This window comes from Protopterus annectens, chromosome 4.part0 (genome assembly GCF_019279795.1).
Source record: "Protopterus annectens isolate FY-2018-M chromosome 4.part0, PAN1.0, whole genome shotgun sequence".
Classification (NCBI taxonomy): Eukaryota; Metazoa; Chordata; order Ceratodontiformes; family Protopteridae; genus Protopterus; species Protopterus annectens.
This window is the reverse complement of record NC_056733.1, coordinates 579417472-579437674: the sequence shown is the minus strand read 5'-3', so window position 1 is coordinate 579437674 and position 20203 is coordinate 579417472. Positions and strand designations below refer to the sequence as shown.

The window sequence follows — 20203 nt, the reverse complement described above, 5'->3', positions numbered from 1 at the left end:
TATATTTTCTGTATTATAGAGCTAAATTGTTGCTTAGATATCTGTTGTCTTACTGTTCTGCAAATATACAGAGATCAGTATATATTTTTCTGGTTTTATAATTTGAAGTGTGATTCCTCACATCTCTGTTGAAACTGTCTTCCCCACCCCCACCCCTCCTTGTTCTTGGTTGTAGTTTAAATTTGGTGGCTTTTGCAGTGCCCGCCCCACTGTAGATTTGATCTAGGACACTCTCCCAGTCCCATCTTTTTACCGCATTCTACCTAATAAACAATTTCTGCACTTGCTTTTAGTCCTTTTTAATTTAATTAAATTTTTTCAAACTGTGTGTGGACTAATATTGCTACATACTCGTGTGCCAGCTTGCACTGCATGTGAATTGTTTTTACTACTGTTTTTGCTACTTAAATTGTAAGCCTGTTTCCTACCTTTCCTGTAATTAGTGTTCCAGATACAGATTTGCTGTATCCAGGACTGTTTGTAAGCTTCTGAGCCCCCCAAGCCTTTCTGTGTTGGAGGGAAGCCTTCTAGCTTATCAGTGGGAGTGGTAAGCATTAGGTAACCTGTCTACCACATAAGGAGTGGTTTGGGCCCAGCATTTGTAGTTATTAGCCGTTTGGGTGGTCTTCCATGTCTCTCAAATTTCTGATTTGAAGGCCTGCATTTGCACTTGTTTCTGTCCTGTAACTCCTGGGCCCATCTCATTTGCTCACTCAAAAAAAAAAAAAAAAAAAAAAAATAAATAAATTTTATCTGCTTTTACTGTATTTGTGTTTCTTCTGACTTTATTTTGCTTTTGCATCATCTTAATAGTACTCAATTGTATTTATTACTGCTTGGTGAAACTCATTCTAAGCCTTTTAGTTTAAGCACTTGGGCTTCAAACCAGTTGTTTTACATTAAGAAGGTTTGTGATCTGCAATGTAGTGGCAGAACAGGTAGCTTACATCCTTCTAAGTTGGGAACTGCTGATTGAGGGCTCAGTGTCTGTTATTCTAAAAGTGCATTAATTCTGGTTTAAGCACTTGAGCTTCAGGCCAGTTATTTTACATTAAGAGGGTTCGTGGTCTGCACTCTTGTGGGAGGAGAGGCTGGACTCTGCCCTTCTGAGCTGGGAATTTCTGGTTAAAGGCTTATAGTGCCTGCATATTTGAACTACTTCTTACTGAAATTGGTACACCTTGTTTGCTGTAGCATAGACTAGATCCAGGCCTGCTGAATCTAGCTTTGTTTGTATAACTTGAGCACTAATCCAGGCATTCTTTAAAGTATTCAATTGTATTTATTACTGCCTGGTAGTAACTTGATTAAAGTGTAGCTATCATTCTAAGTCTTTTGGATTAAGCACTTGGGCTTCAGACCAGTTGTTTTACATTAGGAAGATTTGTGGCCTGCACTGTGGTGGCAGGACAGGTAGCTTACATCCTTCTAAGTTGGGAACTGCTGATTGAGGGCTCAGTGTCTGTTATTCTAAAAGTGTATTAGTTTTGGTTTAAGCACTTGGGCTTCAGGCCAGTTATTTTACATGAAGAAGGTTTGTGGTCTGCACTCTTGTGGGAGAGAGGCTGGACTCTGCCCTTCTGAGCTGGGAATTTCTAGTTAAAGGCTTATAGTGCCTGCATATTTGAACTGTTTCTTACTGAAATCGGTACACCTTGTTTGCTGTAGCATAGACTAGATCCAGGCCTGCTGAATCCAGCTTTGTTTGTATGCTTGTTTGTTTGCTTGTTATTTCCCTGAAACACTAATTCCACCTAAAACGCGGCTTTTCAGCACTTCTGTGGATTCCTAGTGATATCTGCATTGCTTACTGTACTTATTTCCTTGTTTCACTTGAAAGAAAGTTACTGTTTGTCGTTTTTGCATTTAAGTTACCTGTAACAAATTGCATTTAAGTTACCTGGCACTTGCTCACTAAAGCAATTATATAAGTCAGCACTAAAAAATTAAAAGCACTACAGCCTCACAAACTCCCCTTGAGTACCTTGTTCCCCATTGGCCCTTTTTTTCAATTATAAAGGAATTCCCAATACTATTCTAGCATGTCCAAAGGTCAGTTGTCAATCTCCTCTCCGGTGCAGCTGGTGAATCTGGGAATCTTGAGGCAATGTTACAACTGCCTCATGTACACAGACAACCCTCTCCTCCTCCCAACAAATTCCAACACATATGAGAGATGCAACCATATAGCCAAACTGGAGGCTAAGCTCTCTCAACTTAGTACTGGTGTAACCAGTCAGGAGGAGAAGGAAACCACACTCACTACAATTCCAGTCTCACATAGACCTACCACGACAGCAAACCAAACACAAACACACAAAAACATACTCGGAGGCTCTAAATAAAAATCTGCCTAAGCAGCAGAGACCTCCAAAGCAGACACCCAAGCAACCGCTACCCCAAAACAAAACACGTGCAACACATAGCTCACAAAGCCAGTGTGCCGAAGAGTCACAGCCCTTAAGGCTAAACAACACACCTGATACACTTGTAATAGGTGACTCTATCATCAGGCACACAGACGCCCCGCTCACCAGGCTGAACAAGGAGAAGGTCACGGTGAGCTGCCTGTCGGGCGCTAGGATCCGCCACATAACACAAGCACTCAGGTCACTCCAAGGCAAGTACAAATATGACTCTGTCATTGTCCATGCTTGTGTGAATGACCTGAGACGTACCTCTCTGCACTACATGAAAAGAGACATAGAGGAGCTTCTGAGCATGTAGCCCAGGCCGGTATGACCCTGACCTTGAGTAGCATCTTACCCTCACCAAGAATGATGCCACAATATGAAGACAAGAAGATCAATTTCAACAATTGGCTTAAGTATTCGTGTCATTCAAAGGGGATCCAATGCCTGTCAGCCTGGGATGACATGCTCGACAAGCCACGATGCTTCGCTAGGGATTGCTTGCACCTGTCGCCCCTGGGCTTTCGGATATTGGCAAAGGCTGTTGCCTCCCCCATAGTGCCTTTTTTAGGCAAGGCTCAAAAGACAAACCCACCTCCATAGGTATCACAAGGGATAAGAAACTAAGAGTAATGCTACTCAATGCCAGAAGTCTAAGCCTCAAGATGCACTTTTCGAAACTCTCCTTAGCATGGAGAACATCGATATCTGTGCAGTAACAGAAACCTGGTTCAAGGCTCCCGAGAGCACCCCAGCACTACCAGGTTATACCTCATACCATGCTTTTCAGCCCCAAAACTTGGACCGAACCACAAAAGGAGGGGGAGTATCAATATTCGTCAAAGATACCCACACCTCCAGGTTGGTGGCACAGCACGAAGCATCAGAGACTATCCATGTGCAACTAACAGTGGGTAAAACTACCTTTCAGTTTATAGCCTGCTACAGACCACCCTCCCAAACCCAGGAAACCCACTCGGCCTTCCTGAGAACACTGGAAAATATGAAGGTCTCTCCAAACACCATTATATTGGGCGACTTCAACTACCCAAACATAGACTGGGAGCATTACTCTAGCTCCAACACCCTAGCCCAAAGGTTCCTAGAATTTATAAACTCAAATGCTGTGGAACAACTTGTTACCACTCCCACAAGAGGGGAAAACATACTGGACCTGATCATCATCAACATGGGGACTCTATGCTCCAGACTAGAAGTGTATCTCTCACTGGTAAGATCAGACCATAAACTAATCTCACTGGATATTCACATCCCGACCCCACCCCCTGCCCAGAAAACCACAGTGAAAAACTTCTCTAAAGAAAATTTCACACTTCTCAAAACCGAGGTGGAATCCTTCAAAGCCGAGCCTGTGGAAAATACGGCCCAGATCACAGAATCCTTTATAAACGCATTCTATGAACACCTTCAGGAATGCATGGATCATGCAATCCCAAATAAAACCAAGACCCAGTCCTCCAAAGGCAGACGTCCTGTCTGGTGGACCCCAGCCATAAACAAACTATACAACAGAAGGAGGAAGCTACTACATGATAGAGCAAAATCCCAAAAAGGGAAGGCATCTCTGATCAGTATTAGCAAAAAACTACGGGCACTCATAAAATCATGTAAGGCCAGCTTCGAGAGAAAAATTGCACAGGACACTAAGGATAATCGCAAGGCTTTCTTTAGTTTTGTTAGGAATCTGGGTGGGAATTTCCAGATATGCTCAGAATTAGTCCAAAATGACAAAAAATACATTGAACCCACAGATATTGCCAACATCCTAGCCGACAGGTTCAGTGCAAACTCCCCCCCCCTCCCCACATAAAGGTCAAATATCTATCCCAGCAGAGTGCTGCCCCCCTGATATCTCAGATGCTCAGGTAAGAGCCGCCCTCCCCAAGGCAAAAAACACAGCATCAATGGGACCAGATGGTGTCCCAGGCTGCATCCTACATGAACACCAAGAAGAGCTAAACCCAAACATAAAACTACTGTTCAATCTCAGCCTTACTACAGGATATGTACCCAAAGAGTGGCGTACAGCAACAGTGCTCCCTCTCCACAAAGGTGGTGCCTCAACGGATTCTGGAAACTATCCCATAAGCCTGACTAGCTTGGTCTGCAAAGCTATGGAAAGGATCACCATGGACCTCATAAATAAAGATATTGGGGACCTACAGACACTGGATCCTACCCAGTTCGGCTTTAAGGGCAGATCCTGCCTCTTAAACCTGGTTGATTTCTTTGAAACGGTCACCAAGGCCATTGACGAGGGTAAGGTGGTCCACACAGCCTACCTGGACCTTGCAAATGCCTTTGATACAATACCCCACTCGGGCGTTATAGATTAGCTCACAATCTTAAATATAAACCCCTATGTCACTAGATGGGTTGCAAACTGGCTAAAGGACAGAACCCACATGGTTAGAATTGCTGGAGCCATGTCAGACTCCAAACCAGTTACAAGTGGCGTCCCACAAGGCTCTGTCCTGGGACCTCTCTTGTTCGATATATATTTCTCGGAGGTACAGGCCAACACGGAAGGACTGTGGCTGACCAGGTTTGCAGATGACTGCAAACTGGGCGCCATAATCAACTCTCCAGCTGACACAAGCATCCTCCAAAAGGGCCTCATAAAAACAGACAACTGGTGCCAGAGCCATGGCCTCAAGCTAAACGCCAAAAAGTGTATAGTCATCCCTTTGGCAAAACAAAGTGCCCACAAATTACCACATAGGTGGTAATCCATTAAGTACAGAAGAAGTAATTAGGGACCTGGGGACCCAAGTTGATAGCAGTCTCTCATTTGGCAACCACGTGGCCACAGTGGTTAGAAAACATTTTATATAGCCCACCTAATCATGAAGGGATTCACATCTAGATCAGGGGTGGTCATCGTGCCTCTTTACTCATCCCTCATCAGGCCCATAATTGAGTACAATGCCCCTTTTGGGATGTACCTTACCAGACACCTGCAGCAACTGGAAATACCCCAAAAATACCTCACCAAGAGGATCAAAGGGCTCAAACAGATGCCATATGCTGCCCGGTTAAAGAAACTCCAGCTCTACTCAGTGACATACCGCCTGCTCAGAGGCGAACTGTGCCTGACGTATAAAGCCATGTCCAACCTGGAATTAATGGACATGCTGCACCTCAGAAAATCCAAATCCCATTGAGCTACACGCTCGAGAGACTTGAACCTCAGCACTGAAATAAATAGGACATGCTGGAGGGACAGATTCATAACCCAGAGGCTCCCTTTACTCTGGAATAAAATCCCAGTCCAGGTTAGGCAGAGTCCCTCATTGACTCTCTTCAAGAGCAATCTTGATGAGTGGATGAGAGATTGTAGGTTTACCCCGGGTATCACTTCTGTGTCACTGTTAGACAGAGGCACAGTATACTACCCTTGAAAAAGGGCGTAGCAAAATTAATTTAAAATGGGTGGCAAAAGCCAAACACACTCTGGCTAGGCTTATAAATGCCCTAGGGCAGATAGCCTAGTATGAACCTATGAACCTGTGAACCATATTCAGATACAACATTCTTAAATACCAAACATATATTTGAGGGTTCATTCTTAGTTGTTTAGACAGTTTGAGGGAATACTCTGTTTCTGAGGAAGTCTTTGTGATGAATAGCGACTATTAAAAGTTTACCCTAAAAACTATACTTTTGGACTCTGCCTCTGTACTTTGTTGGTGTTTTTTCAGTTTTTTGGTTTGGGGTTACACTGGAGCCTGGGAGTAGCTGTTTTCTTTGGTAGTTTTGAAGAGATATGCCTGGGATACTGTTGCAGTAGCCTTTGGCTATTTGGGTTGATTCTAAAAGCTCTAAGCTCTGGCACCACCCCACTCATCTGTTCTGACTACTGATTGGCTGATAGGGTAGCCCTGTGGAGGGGAAATCAGCAGTCGGAGTGAAGACTTTGTCAGTACTTTTTTTGCTGCCTTGTGAAGAAGCATCTCCGAGACATCATAGGAGCAGCAGCTATTCAAAGCTTTGATTCTAGCATACAAGTCCCCAGTGAGGACCCCTTCTCACAAAATATTGCTATTTTAAGGGAAAATGTTGTTTTTAAACAGGCCTTTTAGTGGTATTTCCCCTTTGAGAAACCCAATATCTGTCTAATGTCAGAAGTTTTTTTTTAATTTTTTTTTTTTTTTTTTTTTATCAGGGATGGAAGTTGTTTCAGGGATGATTTTATGAGAAAGTGTACTGCTTATACAAACTTTATCTACTTGAAGTGTTTTATTTGGGCAGGAATTATTATGGGGTATATGAGCTCTTGTGGCCATTGTGCCACAACTTACCTACCATTTTTTTCTCTTAGACTTAAATTTTGCAAAAGGGGTTTTCTGGCAGGAGTTTATTGTGCCTGGGGAATGTGTATGTGAGTTTATTTTGTGTGCTACTTGTGAACAGTGTTTGTCAACTTGTGCTATGATCGAATCATTTCAGTGAAGTTTATCCTGTTCAAAGCATTTTCCTTAGTTACGGCATGGATACTTACCCTGCCCCAACTGATCTGTCTCCTGCTGTACCTAGAAAGAAAAAACAACTTGCCAAAGAGCCTGTGTCAACTCTTTAGGTACTGTCAAAGCTGATTGTGGGGTTGACTCTACGGTGGCTATTAGCTGTCCCTCAGACCATTCACTTAACCATCTGGCTTCCTCTGGCTGTGCTAGTGTCTGATTTAGGCATGGGAGTACCATCTCCTCTGGGTCAGGGAGACACTCTGGGGAATGCTGCTAGAAGACCTCTCGATGGGGGTTAGGAGTACTTTCTCTGAGTCACTCTTCAGCTGTTCTGAACGAAAAAGGAGGGGTGTTAAAAATTGTTCATCTGAAAACATGGTACCTTTTAGAAAAGAAGATCTTATCTTTACTAGGAAGTTGTTACAGGTTGTTAATCCTGGTAGTCAGAAATCTTTACATGAAAAAGATGTCAGTAGAAAAATTTCTGAGGTTGGGATAGCATTTTAGAGTGCTGTGATATAGACAAGGGACATGGCTGCTTCTGCAGATTGCCAAGCTCAAATCTCTGGTTTAGAGGAAATTTGGTCCTCACAACTGCCTCTGGAGGAATTTTCCTTTTCTCAGAAAAATAGGCAGGATGAATTAAGTATTTTCTTTATGAGAATAAATGGAGGTTTCCTCCGAATTGAGGAGATATTATATGTTACAATTAGATGTGCCTTATTCTACTCGCATATCTCCTATAGTACCAGCCTTGGATGATGTGTTTAATGCTGCCTGTAACAATCATGCTTCTTAGCTTTCAGTTCCCAAAAAAGGCAAATACGCTTTACAAAGTTTTGCAAACTAATAAACATTTGCTTTCCCAACTCGGATGTGACCCTGTGGTCATATCCACAGTTTTGCTATCTAGGAACAGTGTCCTCCATTGCTTCCCCTTTGAACAAAGAAGGAAAAGTATAGGATAGACTTGCAAGGAGTGTCCAAATGAAGGTTTGAAACCAAAAGAACCTGAATTCTTAAAAAGCCTCTTTATAGAAATTCACAAAACACTAGACTAGTCTAGTGTTTTTTGACTTTCTATAAAGAGGCTTTTTAAGAATTCAGGTTCTTTTGGTTTCCGACCTTCATTTGGACACTCCTTGCAAGTCTATAGTTTTGGTTTTTCCTTGACTTACTTGCATCTTTGGATTTGGTATAGGATAGACTTGGTAAGAGTATATCTTCTTCAACATGCATATAGAATTCTTAACTGTTGGAATCGTGAAAGTTTGTCCTTTTTTGTGCAAAATGTTTGAGAGAATCATGTACTACAGTACACTTGCATAGCCAAACCAAAAAGAACTGTAGATACTCTATCAAAGGCTGTCTGCCCACAAAGATTCCGAAGGAAAGATGAAAAAAGCAGGTACTGGTCACCACGCTAAACAACTTCAAAATTATATTTAAAACACAATTAAAAACACAGGAATGAGTGCTTTCGGGACCAAGCCCTTCTGCAGGTACAAAACTCAAATGAAACTGCAGTTTTTATATAGCTCTTCAGTTAACATTCAGTACCGCACCCTCCTTTTTCTTTAGTGCAGGTCTTTAAACCTGGGGTTTTGTATGCTGCTAGCTCAGTGATCCATTTAGTTTCATTCAACTCTGTCTCATTAATCAAATCACCTCCCCTTTTGTTTTTATTTACACATTGTATAACCATAAACTTGCTTATGATTTTCATACTTAGAAATGTGCTGGAAAAGTGCATTATGTTCATGTTTTAATCTTACAGAGGACAAATGGTTCATAATTCTGTTTTTCAGCATGCAGATGTTCTTCGTGTTTCACTGTTGCAGTCATTACATTTGGGTAATCTGCTGGCAGGTTGACCTCAGTCGGCCTGAATTCCAAAGTCTTGGGTCCTGCGTCGGTTGCTGTCTTCTCTTCCATGACGTCAGGTCATCAGGGGTATAAAACATGCAGCCAACGCCATTTTCTTTTCACGCGGTGCACGAAGCAGAAGCATTTTGCAAGTGCCGGTCAGCCGACTACTGAAATATTCGAGTTTGAGTTTCAGAACCGAAGTCTTCACTAAAGCTAAGTACCCCGTTGGGGAAACCTTTTTCTTGCTTTTTACTGATGTCAGCAAAAGTTAATTGTATTACTTGTGGGAAACAAATACCTCATAAGGATTTCCATTTATACTGTATTCCTTGCCTAGGCCCTGATCACAATGTGCCTGACTGTCAGTTTTGTGCTAGATTTAACCAACGCACTATTAAGTGTCTGTATATTTTTGCCTCAAAGTATTTTGGAAACAGATTTAACTACCCAGAAATGTCGTCAGATAGCAATCCTACTACCGGAGTACATAGAAAATGCAAAGAAAAGGACAGAGAAAAGCAGTCGAGATCCAAAACCGACGACGAAGCTTTTCCTAAGCCAGTCGCCGGTTCGCCGATACTCATTGAGGTGCTTTCTCAGCACCTGATAACCCGCTACCTTCGAGTTGCAGGCTTCTACCGACACCCATGTGGAGTCCGGCATGCCACAAGATACTCAAGGTATTGGACAGATGGATGTATCTCCCTCGGATGGATCCAGAGCCGCTGAGCAGGCACCGGCTTCTGAGGGTGTATTCAGACCTCAACATTTATATATCAAACCGACGACAGCTGCAAAACCAAAGTCGAAGGCAACTTCTAAAACTAAAAAACTGACGCATGAGCCACGTGCACAGGCCTATATGCCTAAAAAACAGATTATCAAAATGGCTGAAGACCTTATTACCTTGATCAGGGGTACCCATCCCCCTCCAGATAAGAGTGGTACCCATCCCCCTCCAGATAAGAGGCCTAGGCAAGACACTGATTATGAATCTTCAGATCAGGTTTATATTTCTTCTGATTCCTCTTCTGATCAGGAATTATCTATACCTCCCTGTGAGGATTCTGATGCTGAGGAGTCTATTCCATCTGCTTCTCCTCCAGAGGATTATTCATTTGGAGAAACCTTGCATACTTTGAGGGAGCATTTTCACTGGGAGAGTCAAGACTTCTCAGAATCAAAAAAGAGGCTCAGGGATTTCCTTCTCCCTCAGCACAAGCCTTTAGCCATTCTCCCTGTTTTAGACATTGTGGATGATGTGTTCTCGGAGTCAAGCTTGACCCCTGACTCCTTACCTCCGGCTCCCAGTAAGCCTGACAGATATTACAGGGTCCCTGACTCTCATACATTTTTATTTAGAAACCCTGCTGCTGATTCTGAAACTATTTCACAGGGTCCAAAGGGAGTTAAGGCCTCAACAGCAAAAATTCCCTAGCCCCTCTGACAGAGATTCAAGGGCACTAGACAGATGGGGAAAAAAGGTTTATACATCTGCAACCTTGGCAGTCAGGGCCTTAAACTGTCAATTTCTTATGCTTAAGTACCAACAACATGTTATGCGACTGCTGAAACAGAAATTATGTTGATTTCAGAATGTGCAGAAAATAAAGAATTGCAGGAATTATTGCATGCAGCTGAACAAGTCGGGAAGCATACTTTGCAATGTGGTTTTGATTCCTTAGAGGCCTCCTGCAGGGCCGCAGTTACTGGATCTGTGATTAGGAGGCATGCCTGGTTAAAGGAACAAAATTTGCCTGATCATGTTAAAGCTAGATGCACCTTTACAGTATGATTCTCTCTTTGGTATTAAGGCAGAAGAGGTTTTAAAGAAAATGGAAGACAAAACTAAGTCTATGCAAACTGTTAAGGACTTGCAAGTGCAGCCACCAAGATTCAGTAGACACTGGCCTACAAAAAATTGGTCCTTTCCGGTGTCAGTCAGAGCTCAAAGAGGCAAATCCAGACGCCCAAAGGGTTCCAGATACCAGGTGCCAGATTCATACAGGTCAAAGCAATGGGGCGCATCTACCTCCAAACCGGGGGAGATAAAGCGCAAACCTACAGAAAACAGTCCCAATGACTTCCCTCTGCCTATACCAAGCACTTACTTTTGACAGCACCCTTAGGGGGAAAATTAGCACTTTTTGCTCAAAATTGGCAGTTAATAACCCCAGGACAAGTGGGTACTAAACATAGTTTCACAGGGATACATATTCCATTTCCACACTCTGCCAATGGCAAACAGTTGGCCAGATCTGCCCCAAAAATCAGTGGGCAGAAGCACAGAAACAGGTTACGTCCCTCATGGATATGGGGGCCATTCAACCAGTACCAGAACAGGAAAAAGGACAGGGTTTTTACTTGACTGTTCTTGGTACCCAGAAAGGACAAGGCCTGGCGGCTAATACTGGAGTTATCAATTTTGAAGACATACCTGGAAATTCCAAAATTCAAAATGCTGACTTTGCAGCAGCTTCAGCCCATGCTGGGCAAGAATGCTTGGCTGGTGACATTAGACCTAAAAGAGGCATACCTGCATGTCCCAATAAGACAATCGTGCAGAAGATACCTCAGATTCAAGGCTGGCTTACTGCATTACCAATTCTCTGCACTGCCCTTTGGCTTAACTACTGTGCCCAGGGTCTTTACAAAGTGCCTGGCACCAGTAATTGCATTTTGCAGACAAAGAAGTATACAAATGTATCCTTACTTGGACGACAGTCTGATTCAAGCAGAGAACAAGGACACTCTTCTTCGACACCTGGCGTTTGTGAAAAGGCTTCTAACATGCCTAGGGTACACAATAAATGAAAATAAATCACAACTGGTACCCTCTCAAAAGATAACATTCCTGGGTGCAAGCTTGAATACAACTGCCCAGATGGCTTACCTTATGCCAGACAAATAAAGGAAACTGACCACTTACTTCAAACTGATGGCAACAAAAACCCAGTCTTCTGCACGACAAATTCTGCAGGCTCTGTGCTTCATGGCATCCTGCATCCTACTAATTCCATATGCAAGACTGCATATGAGGAAACTTCAGTGGTACCTAAACAATTTATGTAGTCAACATTCACACAGCCTGGAAACAATGATTCCTCTCATTCCCTGCCTGCAACAGGAGTTTCTATGGTGGGCAAAGGCCTGTCACCAAACATGGGACGGCCCTTCACTCTACCCCCTGCCAGCCAAACTTTAACAACAGACGCATCAGATTATGCCTGGGGGGCCCACATGGCAGGAAGATGCATTCAGGGCATGTGGGCACCAAAACAAATGCATCTACATATCAACCAGAAAGAGATGCTAGCTGTTCGAAATGCCCCAACAGCCTTCAAGGACTTACTTCATCCAGGACAACTACTGATAAAGACGGACAATACCACAGTCATGTGGTGTATAAACAAGCAAGGGGGCACACACTCATACCCCCTTTGCAGATTAACCATGGCACTGTGGGACACAGCTTTTGACCTACCAAATACATCTTCAATCTCAATTCCTGCCAGGAAAACAAAACACTCTGGCAGACGATTTAAGCAGAAACCTTATGGATCCTCATGAGTGGAAACTAAATCCAGAAGTCTTCACCATGATAACAGAGAAATGGGGGAGCCCAGACATAGATCTATTTGCCTCTCCTCAAAATTATCAATTAAAAAGATTCTGCACAAGGACTTACCACAGACAAGCATGGAAAGTGGACGCCCTATCCTTCAGTTGAAAAAACCTATCAGTTTACGCTTTTCCTCCTCTGCCTCTTCTACCCAAGGTCCTCCTAAAAGTCAGACAAGAGAAGCCAAAGATGATATTAATTTCCCCAGACTGGCCCCGCCAATACTGGTACCCAATCCTAAGGAACTTGTCACAATACCCAGCATGGACCTTGCCTCAAAGACCACAACTACTGTCCCAGCAAAACAGTCAGATCCTGCACAATCAACTACAGACTCTAAACCTGGCAGCATGGCTAATCATGTAATCATACAAACAACACCTCTCATTAAAGCTGTGATGGATGTCATTTTGGAAGCCAGGAGGCCTAGTACTAGAAAATCTTATGCTGACAAGTGAAAGAGATTCTGTGCTTGCAATCAAGCACAAGGAACTGATACAGCAGAACCAAATATTCCTCAGATATTACAATACTTAACTGAGATGCTTGACAAAGGCCTATCTTTCTCATCAATCAAAATCCATGCCTCTGCCATTTCAGCTCATTACAACACAGAGCCACCAATCTTTCTCATCCTTTACTAAAGCAGTATCTTAGAGGAGCCAAAAATGTAAGGCCCCCTAGAAGATCACCATTACCTGCATGGGACCTCAATTATGTGTTGGAAAATCTCACCCTGCCTCTGTTTGAATCAGCTGCTACCGCTGATATAAAGTTCTTATCATGGAAAACAGCTCTGCTACTAGCAATTACTTAAGCAAGAAGAGTTTCAGAGCTACAGGCCCTCATGGTAAGTATTTTTTTTAATCTGTCCATTTCACAGAGACAAGCATTGAATTCATTGAACAGTAATGCAGATACTGTGATAAAACCAGCGGATAAGTGGGGAGCTGTAGTAGTAATGAATAAGAATTTCTATCAGAGAAAAGTCTTACAACTGCTACAGGATGAACACACTTTTATATGTATATCCCCTATAACGGTGAGTCATATAGCTGACAAGGTAAAGCAAAGGTTTACAGAATTAAAACTAATGGGGCTAATGTCAGAGGACTTGCACACATTTTTATGGATAGAGCATCCAATGGTGCCTATATTCAAGGCACTACCCAAGATGCATAATATCTGGTTGACCCCCCCCCCCACTGAGACCTATTGTCTCAGGCAGGGGCTGGGTCACAGAGAATGTATCCATTTGGATAGAATGTACATTGAAAAAAGTTTTAGATAAATTTCCCAGTATACTAAGGGATGCAGTACACTTCTTAAAATTGTTGCATGAGTGTATTATACGGAATGAAGGACAGAACTATATTATGGTTACACTAGATGTAAACAATTTATTTACTGTCATTAGCAATACCTATGGCATATCAGCCATATAACACATACTATCACAAGTAGCTAACTTTGAGCTTGATAGCATTAGGCTGATAAGTGAGCTGATTAAAATAGAAAATAACATATTTATGTGTCAAGATGCATATTATCGCCAGAAGCAGGGGGTGGCAATGGGCACCCCCTGTGCTAACACTTACGCAAATTTAGTGTTGGCTCACTGAGGGAACAAAGTTATATATGGGGGACAACATCCATGGAAGGACAAGTTAATTTTTTTGTATGTGTTTTGTGGATGATGTTTTTTTTGTTATGGGGGGGGGGGGGTCGTGGATTTACAAAAATTTGTTGAATATTTGGAATCCACGACCACTTTCCTTAGAGTCACCATGCAGTATTCCAGTAGAGCTTTGGACATTTTGGATGTAAAATTGCTCAGGGATGAGAATGGAGTTTTGGACTGGACCTTTATTCAGAAAAAAACTGTTGGAAGAATAGCATGCTATCTTATGACAGCATGCATCCAAGGTTTACGTTTAATGGAATAATAATGGGACAGGGTGATATGTACAGCATGCTATCCTATGACAGCATGCATCCAAGATATACGTTCAGTGGTATAATAAGAGGGCAGGTTGATAGAATTTCACGTATATGTACACAGGATACACATTTTGAACAAGAAATAGACAAGTTAGAGAGTAACCACTGTCGAAGGGAATACAATGAAAATAGAGTTAAAGATGCTATTACTAAGAGTAAACAATACAGAAGTAATAGGTCTAGGCCTTGGTTCTCCCATAGACAACAGGATGGAACACATGTTCAGTCTTGAGCCTCACAGATGGATAATGCGAGTCTAATGTTAACATATAGTAATAACATAGGTGGAATAAGTGATATAATAAAACAGAACTGGAATGTTTTGCTGACAGATGAAAAAATAGCCTTGGTAGTGGGAGAAGTTTTTGGCTTTAGAAGAAATAAAAAATCTGAAGGATTTATTATGTCTTGAAGGGAAGACAAAAAAAAGTAGGAACAGTTTTACACAACGTATAGGTACATGAAAGTGCAGAAATTGCAAAGCATGCGAGTACATTGTGCAGAATCCTATGTACACCCTGTATCAGGAAAATAATATTGTTTTGATTTGTATAAGATTATAGAACAAAGAATGTTGTTTATCTGGCTGTCAGGACTGCAGCTCATTCTTTGTAGGGAAAATTAATTGCATGCTGAAAAACAGAATTTTGAACCATGTGTCCTCTGTAAGATTAAAACATGAACATAATGCACTTTTCTAGCACATTTCTAAGTATGAAAATCATAAATTTAAGTTTATGGTTCTACAACGTGTAAATAAAAACAAAAGGGGAGGTGATTTGATTAAGGAGACAGAGTTGAATGAAACTAAATAGATCATTGAGCTAGCAGCATACAAAACCCCTGGTTTAAATGGGGTTATACCTGTAAGACCTGCACTAAAGAAAAGGAGGGTGTGATACTGAGTGCTAACTGAAGAGCTATATAAAAACTGCAGTTTCATTTGAGTTTTGTATCTCTAGAAGTGCTTGGTCCCGAAAGCACTCATTCCTGTGTTTTTAATTGTTTTAAAATAAAAGTTTTGAAGTTGTTCATTGTGGTGACCAGTACCTGCTTTTCTTCTTCTTTACTACAGTACACTTCTTCTCTGAAAGTAGTGCTCGTCTGAATTTCATTGTCTCTAACATTTCTCATGGATGAAAACATCCCTTAAGGAGTGCATATATTTGTGCAGATACTGTCTCTAGGGCCACTACTACAGTGTTGAAGAAATATGCCTGGGTACGTAGTCAAATGTTTTTCTGATAAAGTAAAGTCTGTAATTCTGAATTTAGCTATAGATAAGGAGACTTTGTTCAGCTCATCTTCTACTCAGTTTAACAAGAGAGTGAAAATAATATAGGAATTTCTAAGATGTTTCAGCCTCCCCTCTTACAAATATCCCAAATCCTCTTTTCCATCTTAAAAAAACTAGGCTTAAAAAGGCCCTTGTGGTTGTTAGCCTAGTAAGCACCTATGAATGTATGAACTAAACTATCAGTCCATGCCTTTTCAAACTAGACAGGGGATCTGAAAGAGATGGCAGAAGGAGAACAAGAAACAAGGAATTTTCCAAAAATGGGACAGTCTAGTATTTCAGAATGACTATACCAGCATTCTTTCTCCTGTCGTTTCTCTCTCAAAAAAAAAAAAGTCACACAAACTGGTTCTGTACAATTCCTTTGGCAACAGATAGTTTTAGACACTTTGGTCTTAAAAGTGGTTCTGGAGGGATACGGTTGGCACTGGGTACAAATGCCTCCTTTCAGGGGAGTTGCTCCCTACCCTTCAAACCACACATTTTTCCTCAGGTTCTTCAGTACAGACTCATCCTAGGAGTCTCAGAACCTGTGATGTTAAATCAAAGGGGCAAAGTGTTTTATTCCAGAATGTTTCAGGTACTAAAGGAGGTGTCTTCTTGGAGACCACTTGTAGGTTTTCATTTCTAAATTTGTGTGTGACAGTTACAAAATTCAAGATGTTCACCCTTCAGAATGTTACCTCTTATCCTTCAAGAAGGTTTTATGGTAACATTAGATTTAAAAGATGTATGTTATCACATTCTCATAGGTAAATGTTTCTTGAAATTTCTCAGATTTTCTGTGTCACATTATCAGCTGGTTGTATTAATGTTTGGGTTATCTACAGCTCCAAGGTTGTTTACAAACTTTCTAGCTTCAATCAGAGCTCATTGCAGACTGAATGAAATTCACATATTTCCTTACTTAGAAAACTTTCTCATCTTTGTAGAGTTTTTCCCCATATGTTGAGAGACATTACAATGGATTTCTTCTGTTTGGACCAAACTTGAGCTCTAGATAAATGTTCAGAAGTCATACTTGACCCATCACAAAAGATTTTCTTTCTAGGCTATCATTGACACCTTGCAGTAAAAGGCTTTTTAGACACAGGAGAAGGGGGATTTTTATCTAGAAATTTTCCTGAGCTGCTCAAATCAGTTCCAGACTTCAGCCAGTCTCTCTCTTAAGGTCCTGGGGTTCATGGCCTCAATTGTTCTCATGATTCTTCATGTCAGGTTGCACGAGAAAGATTCTGTGGTTTCTAAAAACCCATATACTCAACATTTGTATCCTCTGGAATTTCATATTCCGGTGTTGGGCTTTAAAATAAATAAATAAATAAATAAAACAGCATTGATGGAGACTACTTGTCTTTTTTGCTTTCTAGCCAGTCTGCAACTCCAGATGCCTCAGACTTCTTTTATGGGGAAGTTTCTATAGGGGTAAAGGTGCAAAGCCTTTGGCTCTCCTCAGACAGGCCAAAGGACATCAGTGTGATAAATGTGGGCTGTGATCCATGCTTTAAAATATCTTCATCAGTTATGGTTGCCTGGTCCTCTTCAGGTGATTACAGACAACATTGCAGTGATGTAGTACATAAGCAAGGGGCAGCAGATCATATCCTCTGTACACGATGGCTGTGATGGCTTGGGAGGTAACGCTTCAGAACTCCTTAACACCCCCCCCCCCCGGCATCTTACATTTCATCAGAGCAAAACATAGTGTGAGACCAGCTAAGCATGACAAGGAAAGGCCCTCATGAATGGAAATTAAATGGAGGGGAGGGGCCTTCTAGGAATTGATCCACTTCTGGAGAAAACCTCAAATATTTCTGTCTTCCTTTTTTCATGACCAACAACTGAAGAAGTCCTACTGCCAGACTCCTTGCAAACAAGCTTGGAAAATAGATGACCTTGTTTTTCCCTGTGGTTGGAATGTTCTTTTATGCCTGTCCACTGATATCCAGGTTAATTCTGAAAATTCAGAAGGACTCTTCAGAAATGATTGTGTTTATCTCATTTTGATCCATAAAGCATTTTTTTTCTCTTTTTGTGGAACTGACCAAGGGCAATTACTGCAAGCTAGTTTTCTGACAAAATGGACCTGCTTCCACAGGACAGGAGGAGTTTGATACACCCCAGTCTCAAATATCTTTAACTGATTGCCTGGATGATTCGATTTAAATTCCTGTCCTTTACTTCTTTCTAGAGGATGAGCGGTAGGTACTAGGAAGTCTTACACTGGGAAATGGAAAAAGATTTTCCAGTTGGTGCCTAGCCGATAACTAGGGCCCTGTTTACTGATGCTCAGATATGTGTGAAAATTACTATCCTTTGGCTTCTCTTACACCTTCTTTCAAGGTACCTCTTGTGGTCATTTCAGCATGCTTGCTCATGGATCCTCCAGTTTCTTCTACGTTTTTAGTGAAATAGTTTCTTAAAGGAGTTTTGCATCCGAGTCTACCTTGTAAATGGGCTTCTCTTTCTGGGGATCTTAACTTTAGGCTGAAAAAGGTAACCATGTCTCCATTTGAACCTGTACACAAGCAGACTTGAGTATTTATGTTCTTATCATTGATGTGACAGCTGCACAAGAAGAATATCGGAGTTGGTGGGAGAACCCTGTTCTGGCCATCGACAGAAATAGGGTGTGGTTATGAACAAATCCATTATTAATGCCCAAGGTTGTTTAGAATTTACCTTGTCAAGTCATGAATCTCCCAGGTTTGTGCAAAGATCCTCAGAACCAGGGTGAGAGGATTCTACATACTTTGGACATGCAGAGGCAGCTCAGGCACTATCTTTACAGAACTAAGTCCTTTAGAAATGCTGATCAGCTATTTGTTTTTTTATGTTGGGACAAAGAATGGACAACACACATCAAAACAGACCATTTCCAGATGGTTGTCCTCTGTTATTGACTTTTGCTATTCCCACCATGGTAAACCAGCTCCAGACAGTATAAATACCCATTCTACCATAAACTTGTCTTCTTCAATGGCATCTTGGAAAATGGTGGACTTGAAGTATTCTAGAGGCAGCTACATGGTTATCTCTACATACCTTTCCAAGACATTACAAACTGGGTTATTTTTCTAGATCCAGGACAGGCTTTCTTAGGACCATTCTCCAGGGGCTCCTGGATCCACATCCTTCCTCCTCCCAGGTTGTCTAGACTTTGGTAGCTTAAAGGTTACTGCAGCAGTGAGAATGATGAACATAGTGCAGTTGTATAAGTTCCACTTGCCCATAACAGTAGATGTTCAAATTCCTCACTACTGCAGTACCTCAACCCACTCTCAGTCCCCCCAGTTTTTCATATGTAGTTACTTGTTGGGATATGAAATTGTTTATCACATTTTTTAGTGGTTCAGGATGAGTGTGCTCCTCCTTAAATTTTAGTCAAGACCGTCCTAAAGAATCTTCACTCTGACTGCCGATTTTTCCACAGAGCTGCCTAACCAGCAGTTAGAGTGAGGGTGTGGGAGGAAGCCAGAGCTCTTGAAAGATGGCTGGTTGTTGTGTCCTGGGCAGGACAACCCATATAGCCTCAAGGCTACTGTGGTAGTGAGGAATTAGAACATCTACTGTTATGGGTAAGAGCAACTTCCATTTAGAGTGTAACTGCTGTCTTTATTGAAATTATTTATATTGGTGTTGAGTACTTTTGTTCACTCATGCAAACTTCATTAACAAAAGCAGCCTGGAAAAAGGTCTAAAGTTTGCCTTATACTTTTGCCAAAACATTTCAAATAAACAAGATTGGATCCACTTATTTTACACGTGGAAGACAGTTTAATAAGAATTTACCAGTAAAAGCAGTTTGCTATAAACTGTCCAGAAGGGAGCAGGAGCAGCTAGTCAGTCAAAAAGTGTGGAAGATGAGGAGCCAGTCAGGAGATAGTCACTGGAAGACTTGGCTGGAGCAAGCTGGAAATCATAACATCATGGAACTAGTATCTTGTAGCAAGCAGCAGTAAGAACCGTTGAAGTAAAACGTATTGTTTTATTATAGTTAATCTGTTGTTGAATATGTTAGTCCCAGTAGGCCAGTGTCCGTTTTTAGAGTAGATGGAAGGTGATAGTTATACTAACTAGGAAATTTTATACACACACACACACACACACACACACACACACACACACACACACACATACATAAATATTTATTTTGTTGCCCAGGGCACTGGCAGTTTTGTATGAAAAAGGAGGCAAAGAATTATTAGAAGAAATGAAACAATGGTTGTGGCAGGAAGGGGTGGGAGTTAAGGGGTGGAATAATAAAGATTGAATGTTATACCGTATAAATGAATGAAAATGTATATCAAATTAAATTGCAATATATTGTGATTGTGAATATAACAGTAAAGCAACAACCATTGTTTTCAGTAAGTGCCATCCATGGGATTTTTTTTTTTTTTTTTTTACACATCCACACGAGCTACCACCAACTCAAGCAGGTGGTATCACTCAAAGGATGGCAAACACACAAGGGCAACTCCCACCCCACCCACGCTACACTGCTGTGTTAGTA

At 41.6% G+C, this 20203-nt stretch overlaps 1 protein-coding gene across 1 annotated transcript in view; it reads left to right on the top strand.

Moving 5' to 3' along the window:
- Positions 1–20203, top strand: part of LOC122799448 (aldehyde dehydrogenase family 3 member B1-like) — a 589363-nt gene that overhangs the window by 215968 nt on the left and 353192 nt on the right. The gene's annotated exons all lie outside the window — the stretch shown is intronic.